The sequence below is a fragment of the Glycine max genome, chromosome 15 (genome assembly GCF_000004515.6).
Source record: "Glycine max cultivar Williams 82 chromosome 15, Glycine_max_v4.0, whole genome shotgun sequence".
Classification (NCBI taxonomy): Eukaryota; Viridiplantae; Streptophyta; class Magnoliopsida; order Fabales; family Fabaceae; genus Glycine; species Glycine max.
Genome location: NC_038251.2, coordinates 19,573,207 through 19,579,206, shown reverse-complemented (window position 1 = coordinate 19,579,206; position 6,000 = coordinate 19,573,207).

The window sequence follows — 6,000 nt, the reverse complement described above, 5'->3', positions numbered from 1 at the left end:
TCAAAAACCAATCTCCCTAAATCACCAACACCAACATACTGAGATTAATCACAATTCAAGTATAGTATTTACATTGCTTCTAATATAACAATTAGTAAAACCCAATAAGGCTTAGTAATAGAAAAGAGAAACACAAATATGTACAAACAACCTATTCTAATAATCTACTGACGAATTGGCCAACCAAGTTTGACCATATTAGAATCAAACAAATTGTGATGGAGGCTCTTTTTTCATCAAATCACAAATAGTACTTGAGTGAAACAATTATTTATCTTAGTGAATCCTTGAGTGAAACAAACAAGGGTTCAGTGAGTGAAACAATTCTTTATCTTAGTGAATCCTTGAGAAACCCCAATTTCGTTTCTGTTTGGGGTTATGTGTAAAAATTGGAATCGAAATCTTGTTTAAAATTGGACTCTGAATCTTGTTTAATGTTTGTCTCGTTTGGTAATGGAAGGGGTTCTTGGGCTTTCAGATACACCAGTAATGACACCACATTGATATTCAGTTTTGGGCTTTTGGATACACCAACAAGGACACCGCATTGGAGCTTAGTTTTGTTTAGTGTTGGCTGTTGGATCAAGTGGCCTCGGGATAATTAAGAAGGGGGGGTTGAATTAATTATTAATGTGTCTTGACTAATTAAAAATTTATCCTTCTTAATATTACTAGATTCAATTAGGCTCTACTACTAAGTTATGAGAAAGTAAAGAACAAAAACACTAACTTAGACAAAAAGTAAAGCGGAAATAAAAAGTACACAACGAAAATTAAAGAGTGTAGGGAAGAAGAAGACAAACACAAGATTTATACTGGTTTGGCAACAACACGTGCCTACATCCAGTCCCCAAGCAACCATCGGTTCTTGAGATTTCCAATAACCTTGTAAAATCCTTTACAAGCAAAGATCCATAAGGGATGTAACAACCAAGTGGATGTACGCCCCACTTGAACTGATCCACAAGAGATGTATCCTCTCTTGTTCTCAGTATCACAACCCAAGTAGATGTAAGCTTTACTTGTACCACAAAGGATGTACGCTCCAATGTGTTAAGACAAAGAATTCTTAGACGGTTAGTCCCTTGAATCTTTGTAAAGGGAAACAAAAGATATCTCACTCAGGCGGTTAGTCCTTTGAAATATTTTGTTTAAGGGAAAGGGAAGAATCAAAAGAATTCTCAGGCGGTTAGTCCTTTGAATCTTATGGCAAGAGGGAGAAGGGATGAAAAGATAGCACACTTTTGTTTTCTGCAGAATTTCCACTTGCAGAAAAACAAAGTTTTAAAACAAAGTTTAGAAAGCTTTTTGGCAAAGAAAAAGCAATGGGCAATGGTTAGAGAAAGATTGTGAAAAAGAATTGTTTAGAAGAATATCATATATATTTGTATTGAATGTGTGCCAAAGTCATGCTTTTATAGACTCTTCATGTCTGGTCAAAGAAACCATTGGAAAAGTAATGAATTTTGAGAAAACCATGTTAAGAGTTATAACTCTTAACTTTTTCTTCAAAACTGTTCACTGGTAATCGATTACCACAAAGATGTAATCGATTACACAATTCATTTTATGAAAAGTTGTGACTCTTCACAATTGGATTTGAATTCCAACATTCAGATTCACTTGTAATCGATCACTAATATAGTGTAATCGATTACACTATTTGAAAATCATTTTGGAATGTTGCAAACCATTTGAAAACATTTTGAAAACCAAACTGGTCACTGGTAATCGACTACTGCCAACTGGTAATCAATTACCATAGAGTAATCACTCTGGTAACTTAGAAAATTTGAGAAAATTCTTTTGTAAAACAAAACTGTGCTATTTGGTTTTTGAAAAAATCTTTTAATACTTATCCTATATGAAGTCTTGACTTGTTGCTTCTTGATTTCTTCTTTTGAATCTTGAATCTTGGATTGGATTCTTGATGCTTGATCTTGAATTCTTGAATCAATCTTGAATCAATTACTTAGTCTTTTGGCATCATCAAAATTGCTTGGTTCATCATCATGAAGCTTGCTTCTACATTGGCGAAAACATGGCCACCATGTTGAGGGTGGGGAGCATGTAGATGGGAGGGGGAGATAGCACTGTCAGAAGAGCTTTAGAATCTCAGTGCGTCTGTTGTCGAGGGAGGAGAGGAGAGGATGCAGGCAACGATGGAACTCCACAAATTTTACCCCACCATCATACGGTTTGATCTAGGTGCAACAATAATGAGTTTGGCTGAGGGGTGTTGTTCTCTTTGGTTATGATGATTGAATTTTTGAATAAGATGAAGAAGATTAGGGAAGAAGGGTTTGAAAATTTGTGACAGTTTTTTCCCCCGCAATTTGTGGGGGATTTAACCCCCATAAATCACAAGAATAATAGTCAACAATTGGGCCAATGAAGGAGTGATAAGTAAGCAAGAAAATGACACATAGGTATGAAAATTAACAGACCTTAAATCTAGGCAAAAAATAGTATATTTCAATTTTGTGAAGATGGAAAAACAAACAAAAAATTTTGTAGGAACAAAATTCATACTTTGGTAATTTTGCACAGATCAAAAAATATATTTTAGTCAATTCTAAAACATCCTTAACAAAGAGGGGAACCTATTGGAGACTCTCTGAAATTGGGGAAAATAAAAAGGAAAAAGTAGAATTAGAGAAGAAGATGGAGATAACAACACCACAATCTTGGAAGATTGATAAGTTGAGGATGATTCGCCACAAAGAATAGAATTCTTTGATAAGAACCTAAGGTTTCACACAAGAACCAAGAAAGACACTCTCTTAACTATGTCTAATATGAAATTTCATAAAAACTCCAACAAAGTGTTTTAAGGAGTCTATTTATAACTCCTACTAATAATACTAAATTAGACCCAAGGCCCAATAACTAATCTAATAATTAAAAGACTTAAAAAATAACAATAAAAAAGATAGCAACCCATTACAAGTCCAAAAATAGGCCCAAAAATATAATTAAAAATGAAAAATAAATCTTATTGTAAAAGTTTGCTACCATAAATGAACTTCTTCTCTTTCCTCCATGAAAGAATTTAGTCTCTTGCCAAGCTCTTCTTGAATTCTCTTACTCCTTGCTCAAGTGATTGGTCCATCTATGTTGAGCCCACCTAAGCCAAACTTTTTCTCCTTAGATAGTCCTCTATCATACTCTCCTTCTTGGGAAGAATTCGTGATGCAATCCTCCCTAGGAAGGGACCTGTCACCAAAGCCATGAGCAAGAGGCTCCAAGAGGTTTGGGCTAGAGCTGTTAAAGAAGGCCCTAGGGTTTTCATGAACCACAGGGTAGATTTCTGAGCCCATGGGCCAAGGTTGGGTCCACTTTTCTTTGTAAATATTAGAATAGGTTTTCATTCTTTTGGGCCTTTTATTTTGGCCATTTTAGGTTTGTAGGGTACCCTAGTAGTATAAGATTTTAGCCTTGTATTTCAGGGCATTTTAAGTAGTCTTTGTAGTATGGACTTTTTTGTTTTTTCATGTATTTTGGCATGGGGTGAGCTTAGCTACTGGAGGGTGTGAGTAGCCCCCCTCTAGCTTCTCAAGGAAGCTTTCTTCCTTGCTTCCCAGGGAAGCTACCTTACTTGCTTCTCAAGGAAGCTTCCCATTGTATTTACATGTATTTTGGCATGGAGTGAGATTAGCTATTGGAGGGGTGTGAGTAACCTGCCTCTAGCTTTTCAAGGAAACTTTCTTCCTCTAGCTTCCCAAAGAAGCTACCTTCCTTGCTTCTCAAGGAAGCTTCCCGTGTGCTAGGCTATAAATATAAACATGTGTAACTCTTGTCATAACTTTGATGAATGACAAACTTATGAGACACACTTCAAAGTTCAACTTCTCTCCCTAATCTCCTTCAATTCCTACGGCCCCCTCTCTCTCATTCTCTTTCTCCATTGAAGTTTCCTCTACAAGCTTCTTATCCAAGGCACTCTTTTGGTGGTGAAGCTTCTCCTTCCATGGCTTATTCTTTAGTGGATGGTGCCTCCTCTCACCTCTTCTCCTTTATCTTCCGCTACAACTCCATGCCTTAAAATCACTATTGAAGGACCTTAATGAAGCTTAAAGATCCAGCCTTAATAATAGCTTCTCAAGCAAGCTTCCATCAATTTGCCATCGAATTGATGCCAAAAGGACCTACATCACAAAGAGTCAAGTCAGTAACATTAAAAGTGTTGCTCACACCAGTCAAGTGGTAAAGCAATTTTATATGCATTATAGTTTATGCGCTTTAAAACTTGAAAAGGACCATTTTCCCTTTTTCGAAGTTTAGATTTCCTTTTGGAAGTAAACTTATTCTTCCGCAAGTGAATCCAAACCCAATCACCTGGTTTGATAAGCATTTTCTTTCTCCCCTTATTGGAATATCCAGCATATTGTTCAATCTTTTTCTCAATTTGTACTTTCACCTTCTCATGCAAACTCTTAACAAAATTGGCTTTAGAAAGCCCATCCCTACTCATCGTAGTAGAATTATTAGGCAAAGGTAACAAATTAAGAGGGGACAATGGACTAGACCCATAAACTATCTCAAAAGGAAAAATAAGTAGTAGAGCTTACTACCCTATTATAAGAAAATTCAGCATGTAATGGGCATTCTTCCCAAGCTTTCAAATTCTTACCTATCATGCACCTTAGAAGTTGAGATAGAGTTTGATTTATCAGGATGATGGGGATAGCACATGGACTCAAGATTTCTCTCACCCATCCCTTTTTCATCAAGCTCTCTACTTGCTTTTCGATCTCATTTGTCTCTTCCAAATTGCTTCTATATGCTGGCTTATCTAGTAAGGAAGCTCCTGGAATGAGATCAATTTGGTGCTTTATCCCTCTCAAAGGAGGTAACCCATGAGGGGTGTCTTTGGGAAAGACATCCCCAAACTCCTTCAATAATTCTTTCACACCTATCGGCAAAGAACTAGCAATAGAAGACAAACAATAATCATGAGGTATTAGTAAATACATAGGTTTCCTAGCTAGCATCACTCTCTTGACCTCTTTTTCTCTCATGAATAAGCTCTGTATTTTTCTCTCTTGATTTTCGTCCTTTTTTTTCAGTTTCACTCTATTTTTTTATCTCCACTCTTTTCTTTCTTTTCTCTCCTTTCTTGTTTCTATTTCTTTTCATCAATTTTGTTTTTCTCTTCTTTTCTCTCTTGCTCTCTTTTTACTCTCATTTTATCTGGTCCTCACAAACCTCACTTGGAGACAAAGGTTTAAGGATAACCTTTTGCCCTTTATGTACAAATGAAAATTTTGTTTGTGATACCATTGTGGACAACATCCCTATCATACTGTCAAGGCCTTTCAAGTAAGAGATGGCTAGCCTCCATAGGGACTACATCAAATAGTATCTCATCAACATATTTTCCAATGAAGAAGCATATCAAAACTTGTCTATCTGCAACTAGCTCCCCATTCTCACTCAACCATTGTAGTTTGTAAGGCCTAGGGTGAGGGGAAGTTTTCAAAGCAAGCTTTTCAATCATTCTTTGGCTAACTACATTAGTGCAACTACCCCCATCAATAATCAAAGAACATATTTTCCCCATGACCATGCACCTAGTATGAAAAATATTTTCCCTTTGAGTTTCATCTCTATACTTACACACACTCCCTATTAACCTACTAACCATCAAAAGATCACCTTCCAAGGGTTGTACATCACATTCACTTTCACTCTCACTAGAAGAGATAGAAGAAGATGCACTAGTGATATCCCCATTACCCAACATAACCATAGTTCATTTGTTAGGACATTGGGAGGCAATATGACCCTTTCCCAAACACTTAAAACATTTAATAGAACTCACCTTTGAAGAAGTGGGAGTAGGTTTAGAATTATTTTTACCAAGGGCAGCACCTTTTTCATGAGATTTGAATGAAGATCCTTCCTCCTTCTTGAATGTCTCCTTATCTTTCCAAGTTGAAGAGCCATAGGGGGACTTCTTGTATGTTTGCTTCCTCTTTAATTGTTGATCCACCTTGA